Genomic DNA, 16,400 nt, shown 5'->3' on the forward strand with positions numbered 1-16,400 from the left:
GGTTTGGGTATGGGCAGAGGACCGTAATAGAGGTACCTGTGGACTGTGCTAAACCCTGTTCAGAGCTTCAGATGCTGGCCTTCAAATGAACATCTCTGTTTGGATGCCCTGCTTCAAACTCCTATTTCTTTTTGTCTTGCTTCAGAATTCTCCTGAATTCTCCATATAGATTGTTTCCTAAAGCGGCAAAAACTCTGAGGATCTTTCTTTCCCTTGAACTCCACTCCCTCCCAGCTGACTATTCACCAAGTTCTAGATAGTTCCATATTTGCAATAACTGTCCTAATTCAAGACACAGCTAACAAACTCCTCACCCCAGCACCACTGACATTCTGAACTATATAATTTCTTGTGAAGTGTCCTATGTATTGTAGGGTATTTAGCAGCTTCCCTGGTCACTACCCACTAGATGTCAGTAGAACCGTTAGTTGTGACAATTAATGTCTGTACTAGTCCTGTGCTGGGCCATGTTGGAGGCAAAAGGAAAAATGTGTGCCCTATGTACACTTATCAAAATGTTCTCTCATATTTTAAACTAAATGCAAAAAATTATACAATAACAAGAAAACTGAATTTACTCTTTGCTAATGTGAAATTTGAAGGAAAAAAAAGATAACTGAAAACCATTCCAGAGATACTTTGCAGAACCCAGTACAAAATGAAAAGACAGGGCCCATTCTTAAATTATGAAGAATTCCAAGACAGTGACAGCAGAACAGTGAACGACTGGGGAGCCCTCTCTAACTGTAGGGTCCCTCTGCATGTGAGGCCGTGTTCACCTGCACAGTTCCCATACCCTTGAAGCCAGACCCAAACCCCACGTTACCCAATCAGCCTGTTGGGAAATACGACAGCTGTGTGGGCCCTGGGAACCCCAAGCAGATTGGAAACAACTGTTTCCATTGCACAATAACACGGGGCCCTAAAACAAACAACACTGGGAATTCTTGGCATTCATTTTGATTTTTTCAAAATGTTACATTAATTTAACATATTTATCTTGGGTTCTGAAGATTTTAGCACCCTCTTAAATTTTGCACCTGAGGTGAGTTCCTTCTTAATCTCAGCCCCACTCTAGGCTTTGTCAAATGTTCCTTGATGACTCAGCAAGTAAAGAATCTGCCTGAGACACAGGAGGCACAGGTTCCATCCCTGAGTTGGGAAGATCCCCTGAAGGAGAGCATGGCAACCCACTCCAGTATTCTTGCCAGGAAAATCCCATGGACAGAGGAGCCTGATGGGCTCCGTGGGGTCACAGTGTCGGACACAACTAAAGCGACCGAGCACTCACCTTCTGATTTAGAGCAGTAAGTCTTAAACTTCGACCTGGATCAAAATCACCTGCAGGGCTTATTTGAACACAGATTGGTGGGTCCCAATCTCAGAGTTTTTGATTCAGTAGGTCAGGAGTGGGGCCTGAGAATTGGCATTTCTGAGTTGTCAGGTAATGCTAAAGTTGCTGGTCCAGGGCACTTGGAGAACCACTACTTTCGAGGCTTCCTTTCTGTCATGTCAGCGTGAATGATATTTCCAAAATCCAAGGCACTTCTCTGCTTAAAACTCTTCAGTGGTCTCCATGCCCTATAGAATACAATACATGCTATTGGCATGGCATGTATTACTTCAATGGTCCCCTCCTGTGCCTCCTACACAATTCTCTAGTAATACAGGACTGGATAACTCTTATTAAGTATCCTTTAATACTCAAATCAGCTCTCATCTTTATAAGCCTCTAGATTGAGTTATGTGTTTTTTCTTTGTCTTCTCGTTGAACATTGTGTATACCTTTTCGTTAGCACTGAGCTTTATACTAAAGTCTACCCCAGAAGAGAGCAGAATCCTGGAGGACTGGAATTATCTTTATTCCTCTAGTCCCTGTTCTGTGCTATGCTTAGTCGTTCAGTCGTGTCCAACTCTTTGTGACCCCGTGCACTGCAGCCCACCAGGTTCCTCTGTCTATGGGTAAGAATACTGGAGTGGGTTTCCATGCCCTCCTTCAGGGGATCTTCCCAACATTGCAGGTGGATTCTTTACCGTCTGAATCACCAGAGAAGCCTTGCTATACTCTGCTGCAAACAAGTGCTCCAACAGCATCTAAAGAACTGAGCTGGTCTTACCCAAATGCTGTTCTGTTATGGTGGAGTAAAACAAAGAGGAGAAGGCTACCATCTCAGTTGACAGCTAGAGATTTAAGTGCACAGGGAAGCACAACTGAGTCACAAGAGTCTTGAGGTTTAAGAGTCTGGCAAACAGTTTTCTAAATGTCTATAAGAGTCGAATGTTTTTTTAGTGGAGAATTAACCCTTAATGTATAATTGGTTAGCTCTTGATCCTATTGATAGCAATTCCATATACGCTATGAAAGACAGCAGCTAGGGAAAAACATTTGAAATGTTGGTTAGAACCAGTAAGAAATGCAGTTAGAAAGAAAGAGCAGCAGTAGAATAGAATAATCTAGAATGACAAGGATAGGGGAAAAAAGCGCACAAGAGAAAATATTCTTAGATCCAGAGGAAAAGTTTTTTTTCCCCACTAAAAGGTAAGTTTTATAATGTTAACCTTCTTTAATGATTTCTATTACATTGAATATATTTCAAGAAATCACTTGACTTGATTGCTTTAAAATAAGTTTAAGAATCATTTTATAATACAAAAGATCAACACTGAATTTCAAAGTACAGAGCTACCATATGAATCAATTTAAGTGAAATTTGTTTGGATAGTTGGCTCTTGAGGTCATGGAAAACGGATGGGAAAATGAAGTTCATAGTACCTCAAAGGAAAAAGTGATCTGCAATCCAACATGGAAAATGTTAGATGTCTTCTGGGACAAAGTAAACCAAAATTCTGACTTAAAGTTATTACCATCAAACTTGAAGAAAGGAAACCACACGGCAGTGGTTCAGATTTCAATAAAATCTCTGAGAAAAATGTATTTGTATTATATTCCCAATATACTGATTTCAATCATACACCTTTGGTGTTTTCATACACTTTTTTAAATACACACATTTTTGTTAGGGAAATTTGAATATAACCTACCTCACTGGAAATCATGATTGTGTGTTTCTGGAATAAGACTGTGCTTCAAAGAAAGACTTACTACCCAGGCTTCTGGGAATTCAGTGACCAGACAGTGTCCAGCTGACATTCCTGTCAAGGTTTCCTGAAACTGTTTGCCACACCCAAGCTCACACCCTTCCCTCTGAGTATTGATCAATTGATGGCATCCTTAGCGTACGTGCGGTCTTTGTGGGACGTCTCTGACGGGGGCTGTGTGTGTTCTCTCAGACTCCCCCTGGCCTTTCCAGAGCCTTAGGGAAGCCTATGTCACAGGTCTTGCTCCAATCCTACATCCTCCCATTTTCAACCAGAAGTTGGTCCCTAATAGATATGCGCGTCAAGCTCCATCTCAGCTTCTGCTTTCGTAAAACTAAGTGCAGAGTTCCAAAGAATAGCAAGGAGAGATAGGAAAGCCTTCCTAAGTGATCAACACAAAGAAATAGAGGAAAACAGTAGAATGTGAAAGACTAGACATCTCTTCAAGAAAATTAGAGATACCAAGGGAATATTTCATGCAAAGATGGGCACAATAAAGGACAGAAATGGTATGGACCTAACAGAAGCAGAAGATATTAAGAAGAGGTGGCAAGAATACACAGAAGAACTATGTAAAAAAGATCTTCATGACCCAGATAATCACAATGGTGTGATCACTCACCTAGAGCCAGACATCCTGGAATGCGAAGTCAAGTGGGCCTTAGGAAGCATCACTACGAACAAAGCTAGTGGATGTGATGGAATTCCAGTTGAGCTATTTCAAATCCTGAAAGATGTGAAAGTGCTGCACTCAATATGCCAACAAATTTGGAAAACTCAGCAGTGGCCACAGGACTGGAAAAGGTCCGTTTTCATTCCAATCCCAAAGAAAGGCAATGCCAAAGAATGCTCAAACTACCACACGATTGCATTCATCTCACACGCTAGTAAAGTAATGCTCAAAATTCTCCAAGCCAGGCTTCAACAATATGTGAACCGTGAACTTCCAAATGTTAAAGCTGATTTTAGAAAAGACAGAGGAACCAAAGATCAAATTGCCAACATCTGTTGGATCATAGAAAAAGCAAGAGAGTTCCAGAAAAACATCTATTTCTGCTTTATTGACTATGCCAAAATCTTTGACTGTGTGGATCACAACAAACTGAAAAATTCTGAAAGAGTTGGGAATACCAGACCACCTGACCCACCTCCTGAGAAATCTGTATATAGGCCAAGAAGCATGAATTAGAACTGGACATAGAACAACAGATTGGTTACAAATCGGGAAAGGAGTACATCAAGGCTGTATATTGTCACCCTGCTTACTTAACTTATATGCAGAGTACATCATGCAAAATGCTGGACTGGATGAAGCACAAGCTGGCATCAAGATTGCCAGGAGAAATATCAATAACCTCAGATATGCAGATAACACCACACTTATGGCAGAAAGCAAAGAAGAACTAAAGAGCCTCTTGATGAAAGTGAAAGAGGAGAGTGAAAAAGTTGGCTTAAAGCTCAACATTCAGAAAACTAAGATCATGGCATCTGATCTCATCACTTCATGGGAAATAGATGGGGAAACAATGGAAACAGTGACAGACTTTATATTTTTGGGCTCCAAAATCACTGCAGATGGTGACTGCAGCCATGAAATTAAAAGACACTTGCTCCTTGGAAGAAAAGTTATGACCAACCTAGACAGCATATTGAAAAGAAGAGACATTTTTTGCCAACAAAGTCCATCTAGTCAAGGCTATGGTTTTTCCAGTGGTCATGTATGGATGCGAGATTTGGACTATAAAGAAAGCGGAGCACTGAAAAATTGATGCATTTGAACTGTGGTGTTGGAGAAGACTCTTGAGAGTCCCTTGGACTGCAAGGACATCCCACCAGTCCATCCTAAAGGAGATCAGTCCTGAGTGTTCATTGGAAGGACTGATGTTGAAGCTGAAACTCCAATACTTCGGTCACCTGATGTGAAAAGCTGACTCATTTGAAAAGACCCTGATGCTGGGAATGACTGAAGGTGGGAAGACAAGGGGACAACAGAGGATGAGATGGTTGGATGGCATCATCGACTCGATGGGCATGAGTTTGAGTAACTTGCGGGAGTTGGTGATGGACAGGGAAGCCTGGTGGACTGCAGTTCATGGGGTTGCAAAGAGTTGAACCTGACTGAGTACTGAACTGAACTGAATAGGTATGCATGTTAAGCTCCATCTCAGCTTTTGCTTTCATAAAACTAAGTGGATGATGCAAAGAGCAGACTTATTGGAGAAGACCCTGATGTTGGGAAAGATTGAAGGCAGGAGGAGAAGGGGGTGACAAAGGATGAGATGGTTGGATGGGATCATCAACCTAATGAATATGAGTTTGAGCAAATTCTGGGAGATAGTGAAGGACAGGGAAGCCGGGCATGCTGCAGTCCATGGGGTCACAAAGAGTCGCATTGAACTGAGTGACTGAACAACAATGACAAGTAGAGACAAACATTAACCAGTTTATGGAAAAAGACACATTTGTGGTTCTTCACCTCCTTACTACTCAAACGAGAGCTAGAAGATGATAGATATAATAGATAAAAACTATCTATCTAATAATAGTCATTATTTTCATATTTTCTGTTCTCTAAGAAATTCCATCTAATACTGAAGAAAAACACTGATAAAGCTAGAACAGAGGAAACACTGATTTTAATGATGGGACAAAGAAGCAAGTGGCTGCATCTGCTTTTGTGAGACAGGATAAGATACATAGCCAAAGGTTTTTCAGACTGTAAAGGTGATTAAGCTATAAATAGGGTGGCATTCCAGGCTTTCCCAACACAGGAAACAACATGGTGCTAGACTTGAACACATGAAACAATCAGCACCTTTGGTGTAAGTCTTTAATCTGGCAACAGCCTCTCTCACATTCAGTCTTTCTGTAGACCCATCTCTGTGTGTAACACTCTTGATTCTACTAATTTTTCACCTGGGTTAACTCCTTGTCCTTCATGTCTTTGTCTTTGTCAGGAATTCTTTCTCCATTCCCTGAAGACTGGCTAGATGAGTCTGCTGTACAGATCCGTAGTATCCAGTACTTCCCCTGATGCAGCATTTACTACACTCTGCTCTAATTGCCAGTTAACTAGTCAGTTTCCCTCTGAGTGGACCATAACTACTTTGAAGGCAGAGGTTAGTCACTGTTCATCCCCAGATCTCAACATACTGCCTGAAAGATAAACCTTACTATTTGTTTGATGAATAAATGAATGCTGCTAAGTGCAATGGACTTAGGAAGGCATATTCCATTTATTGAATGAATACTTATTTGTGTCCATCATATGCTAGATATCTCTAGGCACTGGAAATAAACAAAATGAAAGAACAAAGGCCCTCATAGAGCTTACATTCTACTGGGGAAAACAGACAATAGACAAGCTCTTAAATATAAAGCAGGATGGGGAAGAAGTTTCTTATTTCATATAGGGTGGTTAGGGTAAACCTCATTCATAAGGTTATATTTGAGCAAAGTCCCAAGGAAATGAGGAAATGAACTATAAGTATTTGGCAAATAAGATATGCATTGGAAAAATCAGCAGCAGTACTTCTTAAAATTTCTGTATGAATCTCAGTTCTACATCATGGTTAATTTCTCTTAGCTATTTTGAATAATGTCATGAGGGGTTTTTGTGAAACTTTCACTTTTATTGTGGCTATCTCTTTAGGTACTAGCAAAGCATCTCAAGATTCTTTTTTCACAGTCCATTTTGTGAGGGTTCTTGTAATGCTCAGGAAATTCCTTTGTTTCTAAAGCCTTTTGAAATCATAGACTAACCCAAACAATACCCACTATCAGTACAAATATTTTATCTTTCATTAGCAGGCATTGGCAAGAACAGTTAATATGGCCATCTGAACTGGTTTAATTTCTACGAGAAGCTCAAATTTCAAGGGTAAATTCATGTCTGTGATAGAATAGCCCACTTGGCAATTTTTCATTTTTCTTTTTAGGTATGAGCTATTACATAATTAAATCAGGAATATTCAAGAGCAGCGGTCCCCAGCCTTTTTGACACCCAGAACCAGTTTCATGGAAGACAATTTTTCCATGGACCGGTGGTGGGGTAGGGTGGGGATGGTTTCAGGATGATTCAAGTGTATTGCACTGATTGTGCATGTTATTTCTATTATTATTGCATCAGCTCCACCTCAGATCATCAGGTGATAGATTCTCTGGGGTCCCCTGCTCAAGAGTCTTTATAAGGCCAATAAAAGATATGAAGAGTTCCCTGATAGGGATTAAGTAATCACAGGGTTCTCTTTTTTCAGATAAAGGGAGGAAGTGTCTGTGTTAGTGTTGCAGTGATATGGGAGGGGAAAGACAACTATATTTTATAAAGATTAGATGACAAGTTGAAAAGTGATGAGTATTTTCTGTCAGTGGAAGAGTCTATACAGCACAGGAAGTACTGAGGTTAGTGAAAACCTTAAAACAAAATTATTAAAAGTTTTTATACATTTTACTATTGCTGTCACACTTTTGGACAAGGTGACTATGTTTTGACTACTCAGTGAAATGCTCAAATGAGCAATAGTTTCTCTCAAGATGACCATATATTTGCATTAATACCACTAGTGTTTATTCAGACTTGGTATGAACAAAAAGGAAAATAGGAATTGTGAATCTAGAATCCTGGAAACACATTTTGATAGGCAGTTTTTCTACCTCTTACACGTGAACATGTTGTTTTGTTTTTTCTGAAACTTGAAAACTGCTCAATCATAAAAACAACATAAGAACATGTTGTTTTGTTTTTTCTGAAACTTGAAAACTGCTCAATCGTAAAAACTATAAAAGATAGTTTACTTAAGTACAATTTGCCTAAGAAGATAAACTCTCTGTCCTTTTGTTGATATAATTTTACGTATTTATTCACTTGGGCTCTGTTGGGTCTTCGTTGCTGCCTGTGGGCTTTCTCTAGTTGTGGTGAGAAGGGGCTACTCTCTAGTCTCAGTGTGTGGGCTTCTCCTTGCAGGGTCTTCTCTTGTTGCAGAGCATGGACTCCAGGGCACGCAGGCTTCAGTGGTTACAGCACGTGGGCTCAGTGGTTGTGGCCCCCAGGCTCTAGCACACAGGCTCGACAGTCGTGGCACATGGGCTTAGTTGCTCCTTGGCACATGGAATCTTCCCGGACCAGGGGTCAAACCCATGTCGCCTGCATTGGCAGACAGATTCTTAACCAGTGGACCACCAGGGAAATATTTTCATAAATAACTAAAGACAAAATAACTTGCAGCAAAGTTGTGAAAACACAGCAATAAGCAACAATGTTTGCTAGGAATTCAACTTTTTTCAACAGCAAAGACTCTTGAAAAATGATTTAAAACTATGTCAAGAAGCACTGCTGCTGCTGCTGCTAAGTCACTTCAGCTGTGTCCGACTGTGTGCTAAAAGTTAGCAACATAATTTTCTTACCTTCACTGATCTGTTCATAAAATAACTTGTTAATTTTATAGAAAAAGGATCCAAATTCTATTTTTATTCCTGTGTGTGTTTTCATGTAACCATTTGCAGTAAAGAACGTATTGATATGCCTTAATTATTATCATTATGTGGTCGCTCAGTTGTGTCCAGCTCTTTGTGACCCCGTAGACTGTAGCCCGCCAGGCTCCTCTGTCCATGGGGATTCTCCAGGCAAGAATACTGGAGTGGGCTGCCAGTTCCTTCTCCAGGTGATCTTCCCAACCCAGGAGTCAAACCCGGGTCTCCCACATTGCAGGCAGATTCTTTACCATCTGAGCCACCAGGGATGCCTTCACATGTGTGTTTATATGTAACAGATATGCAAATATATAATACCACATACATAAACAGACATACAAATATAAAAGTAGATATTAATTTGAAGCCTTTAACTATAGTTTTAAAATATAATTAACTTAGTATAGGGTAGATAAAAAATGTATATAGCTTAGTAAATTTACCATCTGAACAAACTTTCCTTTTTTTTCCTTTTTAAAATTTCTATATTTTTTGGCTGTGCTGCACTGCTTGCGGGATCTCCGTTACCAAGCCCAAAATTGAACCCATGCCTTTGGCAGTGAAAGTATGGATTCTTAACCATTGGACTGCCAGGGAATTCTCTAACTTTCTTAATAAAAACCAAAAAGTGATATACATTATTATTGTATGTTTATATTTGGATTTTTAAAATATTATTGTATCTAGTGTAGTTAAACATTCATATTAATTGCCATATTTAACCAGAGTAACCAGATTTTCTTTTATTCAGACACAAAAGAAAACTAGAAAGTTGAAAACCAAAATGTTTCTCTCCTTTAATACTTACTTCATATAATTCTAACAAATTTGAGAGGCAAAAATAACTAAGCTGTGTGTAATATCGTTTAAAAGTACTTGCAAATTTTGTTACTCTATTGTCAATTCAAGTAATGATATAACAAATTTTGTTTAGTGACCAATTTTTCTGTTTCTTTTTTTAGGAACTGTTTCTGCATCCAAAGATTATTTATTAATTAACTTAGTCATTTGTCTAAGGTTTTAAAGTTAGTTAAAGATCTGGAAATCATAATTTAGTTAGCACATTAAACTCTATGATTTGCAGCATTAAATCCTTATGATCTGCAACATTGTGAGAATTTCATAAAATTAAACCCTTTGAACATTCATTATCATTTCAATTAGTTGAAAACAATTTTACATATATAATTTTTTACTTAAAGCAAGTTATAGAAACAGTGGTAATTTATTTAATTCAGAAAACCAATGTAGGAAATATAGGATGTTTAAATCACAAGAAATGTGATTTAATGGTATTATTTGAACCAAACTGTTTGGCTGACATTATTTTTTTATATGGTAAACTGATTTTAAAGATTCAATCATGACAAAAAATCTTTCATCTTAAAGTTTAATGTTTTTCTTCCTGTCTTATAGCTGTTATGCAGGCTAATATGTAAATATACTTTTTAGTGTTAACAAAGAGAAACACAGTTTAATAAGTTTTTTCTTTCCTTCAGATATTTTTGACTGCTTGCCTTGACTATCCCCCTAGAGTGAGCACATAACAACTGATCAGTTTTTTAAATTGATTAATCTTTAAAGTTTCCCAAGGAAGGAAAAAGAGAGGAAAAGAAAAAAATGCAACGGAGCTGGTGTCAGATAAATACAAAAATCTTTTTTTAAAAAAAGCAAATCATGTTCCTTCTGCAAGGAGAGGAAGAAAATTTAGATATAGAAAAATACATCTGATGATATACACACAAAAGAGTGATATGCAGTTGATTTTGACATAACTTCGAATCATTGAAAATTTTTACCAAGGAATAAATTAGAAGTTAGATATCATTAATCTCTAAATTACCAAAAAAAAAAAAAAAAGGAGGGGGAATATTTCTTAGGTGAGAAAAACTTTTTTTTTAGACAGACACTCTCCTTAAGAAAATTTCTTCTTTTTTTTGTTCTGAGGCACTTCTCAAATGAAAAACCTTGTTCATGTCAAAAGTTCCCTTGACTGGCCACTGCCTTCCAAAATGTCCCTGGTGAAACTGTGCCAGTTAGAAAGTCAAGTGCACAAGTTTGCATGTAAAAAGAAAACAAAAAGGCAGCAGGCGTTTAGCCTGGAAGAGGTGCAGTTTTATACTGAGAAACCCCCCTGAGAATGGAATGCTCGTAAGGACGGTGCTTGGCTAACCGTGTCTCCAGAGCTTGGCCAAAGGCCAGCTGTAGCTAATCCAGAGCTCAGCTGAGTCTCCTGATTCGCTGCTGATGAAATTAAACACAGCAGTTCTCAGGGGAACAAAGACAAGATGAGGGAGTCCTTATAAGGTCTGTAAAGGTAACCCATGGAAAAGTTTGTTCAAACTTTTCAAGCTGGTCTGTGGAGACCTTTGAACGCCTTAGTCCTCGAGACTTGCTCAAGATGAACCTCTCTCTACAAATATGAAATTGTTCTTTGAAAAAGCTAATTCTGTTCTCTCTGCAAGGAGAGGGAAGAAAGTTTAGATCCTCTCTCTGTGGGGCTTTCCTTTAACAAACAACTCTCAAAATGCTTGTCAAGCAGGCGTTGGCTAGAAAATAATTTCACCAAAGAACAATACAAAACTGGTTAGGTTTAACAAAAAAAAAATCTTAAGGGAGCATATTCCTACGAAAACAAAATAAAGCCAACACTGAAGGGCTTCAGTGAAATACTGGAGTTTAATTTAGTACGTGCAAGTAGAGAGACAGGGCTCTCAGATGCACACAGGACTATTGGGTTGGGGGTCCTGTGCACGGTGGTGAGGGCTTCCTCTGAGTCTCAATGGAATAGCTACTTTTGTCACCTCCCTCCGGCCAGAGACCACCACAAACAAGCTGGGTTTATTACTTATTGCAGCTAAGATAGACACACACTATGAGGAACCATGATGTCTCAGTAAGTGGGTGCAAAGAGATAAAAGTAAGTGGGTATAAAACAAATAAGGCAAATATATGAATAAAGTGATAATAGCTAAGTTCATATAGTTTTTTTCTGTACTATTTTTATTCCTACAAATCTTATGTTTTTAAGTAAAAACTTAAAGAAAATAATAAATCAACTTAGGCTTCAGTTTTGTTGTTTAGTCACTAAGTCATGTCTGACTCTTTTGTGACCCCATGGACTGTAGCCCGCCAGCTACAGTTGGATCCAGACGTGGATCGAATCCATGTCTCCTGCATTGTTAGGCAGATTCTTTACCACTGAGCCACCTGGGAGGCCCACTAAAAGTTATACTAAAAGTTAAATTTAACTAGATGTCAACTAGGCCCTTTCAGTCTCTTGAGATGTAGATCCGTCTGTCCAATCTCCTTTCCTTGCAGCCCAATTCCCATACCGCCCAGTTCCACCCATTCTTCCATAGGAAAAGTAAGGCACACCTAAGATTTTTGTGATTTCTCTTCAGGTTGATGGGCTTATGATCACTTTGCCTCTGGGCTGCTGATTTTCTGTTTTATTTCATAAGTATTCGACATGAAAGTTGATACCATCTTCTTACTTATGCAAAGCATTTATAAGCCTTGCAGACACTACAGAAGATTGGGCTCCTGAGAGAAGCCACAGCATACATCCCAGAGCAAATAACCTAAAACATAGTAAGCTTCCTGTTCTTCAAACGTCCTTGGCCACATCATCCCTTGGTATTTCTCATTGCCTCTTTACCCTACACCATACCAGCTCTCTGTCATCCTGCCATTTACCTCATGGCCCCTCTCTTTTCTTTTCTCTCTCAGGAACAAAACCAAAATCCTCTCGTTTTCATATTAGTACTTTCCTAGACCTGACACTTTTGCCTTTGTGGGCTCTTTCCTCAATGGAAAAAAAACCACCACCAATATTAAAAATGATATTTTACTACTGTGCTAGTATGAAAAGAAGTGTATTAATACTGGTATGTAAGAACATTTCTTTGACCACAAATTTCCTTTTTTCTCTTTGGATTTTAAAATTAAAATATCTTCATGGGCTGTTAAAGGTGGTGTGGGCACTGAACTTTTTGTCTATTCTGCCTAATAGATAAGCTGACCCAGAGGGAAACTAGAAAAAATAGACACTGTGTTCATGATACATATTATAAATATTATGATATCACCAAAATCTGACATTGTGGTGTTCATGTTTTGAAATTTATGAATATGAATAGCAAATATATATTTTAATTTTCAAGCTACCATACATGTAGGTGGTAAGGCAGAGACTGTCCATGCCCCATTCATATGCCTAAAGTCCAAACAACAAAAGAAAAAACTGATAAACTGGATATTGTCTAAATTAAATATTTTTTCTTCTAGAAAGTGAGATGACAATCCACTGAATTTATGAAAATATTTGCAAATCTATATCTGGTAAGGGACTTGTATCTAGAATATATATTTTACAATTCAATAATAAAAAGAAAAATAACTCAATTGAAAAATAGGCAAAAGACTTGAACAGATATTTCTCCAAAGAAGCTATACAAATGAACAAAAAGCACATGAAAAGATGTTCAACATCATTAGTCATTAGAGAAATGCAAATCAAAAAGACAATAAGATACTACATCAGCCACTAGGACAGCTATAATAAAAAAGACAAATAATAGTAAGTGTTGGTGAGAATGCAGACAGAGTGGTATTCTCATTCACTGATGGTGGGGATGTAAAATCCTGCAACCACATTGCAAACAGTTCCTTAAAAGGTTAAACTTAAAGTTACCATATGATCCAGCAATTCCAGTGCCAAGAAAGAAAAAGCGTTAGTTGCTCAGTCGTGTCCGACTCTTTGAGACCCCATGGACTGTAGCCCGCCAGGCTCCTCTGTCCATGGGATTTTCCAGGCAGGAATACTGGAGTGGGTTGCCATTCCCTTCTCCAGGGGATCTTCCCGACCCAGTGCCAAGAGTTGCTCTAATTCTTCCAATAGAACTGAATACCTAAGTCTACACTAAAACTTGTACACAGATGTTCACAGCGGCACTATTCCTAATAACCAAAACATGGAAGCAACCCAACTGTCTAGCATCAGGTGAATGGATAAACAAAATGTGATATATTCTCCTCAATGGAATAGGATTTAGCTGTAAAAGGAATATATTGCTGATACATTGTATAGCATAGACAAATCTTAAAAACATTATGCTAAGTGAAAAAGGCCAATCACAAAAGAAAACATAGTTTATGGTTCTATTTATATGAAATGCCCAGAATAAGCAAATCTATAGGAGCAGAAAGCGGATTAGTAGTTGCCTAGCTCTGGTATGGGGAAGGGAGGTAATGGCTAAAGGGTATTGAGTTTCTTTTTGGGTTGATGAAAATATTATAGAATTGATTATGGTGATGGTGTACTGATTTGTACACTTTTAATAGGTGAATTATACAGTATGTGAATTGTATAAATTCTCAATAAAGCTGTTATTTAAAAGTTTTCCAAAAGATTATTAGGAAGACATGAAAGTATTGAAGTGGTTATGTTCTTTCTATACTAGTGAAGAATTGGGAAATAAACTAATTGTACAAAAAAAGAGAAAATGTTCCCAGTAAAATCTTAAGTGTGATAGGTAAAAAGTATGAATTCAGCATAATTTTATAAGGGAATATCATTAAGGGAAAGGAGTGTATTATAGAAAACAGGACTGATGATGGATGGTGGGTAATTTTAGATTTTTTTGTTATATCTTTTTATATTTTCCAATGAAAATTAATTTATATTTCTTTTATAATCAGGAAGCAATATAAGACAAAAACAACTATGCGGAACTATAAAAAAAGTTTGTGTGTTGATTTGCATATGTAACAGGGTAAAAAGCACTAAAGTTCAAAATCTCGGGCCACATGAATTTGGATAAGTAAAGGAAAAGACTTACTGAAAACAAGGAGGCAAGTAATTATTTTTATTCAACTGTTAGTTCAAAATGCTGTTGCCAAGTCATAACACATTATTTCAACCCACCTCTTCAACAAGACATTGCCTCTCTCCTGTTCCTACATACGTGCTGTGCTATGCTTAGTTGCTTAGTCATGTCTGACTTTTTGGGACCCCATGGACTGCAGCCCGCCAGGCTCCTCTGTCCATGGGGATTCTCCAAGCAAGAATACTGGAGTGGGTTGCCCTGCCATCCTTCAGAGGATCTTCCCAGCCCAGGAAAGATTGCTCTCATTTTTACATTTCCCTTGCTCTATCTGTACACTCCTGCTCACCTCAACTCTTCAGATTTTCCTGCTGTGTATCTGCTATCCTTCAAACAAATGCTTCATGCAAGCTTCTGATACCCATCAAAAACATTAAGATTGTACTTTATTCAGTTCAGTTCAGTTGCTCAGTTGTGTCTGACTTTTTGCAACCCAAGGACTGCAGTACGCCAGGCCTCCCTGTCCATCACCAACTCCCGGAGTTTACTCAAACTCATGTCCATTGAGTCAGTGATGCCGTCCAACCATCTCATCAGTGGCACTCAAATACTCCTTCAGTCACCTTGCCAGTTTTCTGAAACAAACAAAACAATTGCCATTGTTCTGAAGGCAATGATTTTACAGTTATCCCAAGGCACATAATAATGTCCTTATAAAATGTCTTTTCTTTAATTGTCAGTGTCAGGGGATGTTGTGGTCCATTTCCTTGTGTTTTTTGTTCCTTTTCTTCTGATTTAAGCTGTCCCTTTATGCAATGTCATAAGAGAGGGAAACATTTAGTTATTAGCTGTAAGGAGAATCTGAACCAGAATGGCTGCCTCTGCCTGCTAGGTACTGACTCCAAACACAAGAAATCCTCTGTTCACATTTAATGCTTGTTTATATGGTTTGAGTCACTCTTTTCCTGTGTGACTTTTATGTGTAGTATATTTTCTTTTGAACTTCATGAGTCCTGACCAAGTCACTGCTGACTACCCCTCAATCTGCTCCCACGATCCGCACTTCTTTTCACTTCCCTTAAAATAACGAAAGTGAAAATTGCTCAGTAATGTCCAACTCTTTGTGACTATACAGTCCATGGAATTCTCCAGACCAGAATACTGGAGTGGGTAGCTGTTCCCTTCTGCAGGGGATCTTCCCAACCCAGGGATCAAACCCAGGTCTCCCCCATTGCAGGTGGATTCTTTACTAGCTGAGCCACCAGGGAAGCCCAAGAATACTGGGGTGGGTAGCCTATCCCTTCTCCAGAGAATCTTCCTGATCCAGGAATCAAACCAGGGTTTCCTGCATTGCAGGCAGATTCTTTACCAGTTGAGCTACCAGGGAAGCCCTTAAAATAAGTGACCCACAAAAGAACCCACCTGCCAATGCAGGAGACCTAAGAGATGCGGGTTCGATCCCTGGGTTGGGAAGATCCCCTGGATGAGAGCATGGCAACCCACTCCAGTATTCTTGCCTGGAGAATCCCCATGGACAGAGTAGCCTGGCGGGCCCCAGTCCGACACAACTGAAGTGACTTAGCATGCACACATACAAAGCTCTGCCTCAGCTCTTCTCTTTTTCCTCTGGGCACACTTGTCCTCTCTGTGGCCTTACCAGTGGAACTCTCACTTTCACCAATCTTGGCCTTGGCCTGGCCTCACCTACAAACTGCTGCTCACACCCGTCTATGACAGAGGGGGCCCCGCTCACCCGGTGAGGTGAGATTAAAGAGATCCTGCCTTCATTCAGATCCAGAGGACTGAACAGGCCATTATGCCTGGGCACTGGAAACACACCCTGGCAGGCCATCTTCCTGCTTATCCCCTTTAGAAGGGCCAGGTTGTTTGTCTTGTCTCCCTGGTTCTAGGGACACTTTGAGGCAACATGGAGTGCACCCAACATTGCATCCTAGTCAGCCAATAAGCTTGATCCTACAAGCCCTATTTTTTTCCTTCAATCTT

The sequence above is a fragment of the Cervus canadensis genome, chromosome 5, assembly GCF_019320065.1.
Source record: "Cervus canadensis isolate Bull #8, Minnesota chromosome 5, ASM1932006v1, whole genome shotgun sequence".
In the NCBI taxonomy this organism is placed as follows: Eukaryota; Metazoa; Chordata; class Mammalia; order Artiodactyla; family Cervidae; genus Cervus; species Cervus canadensis.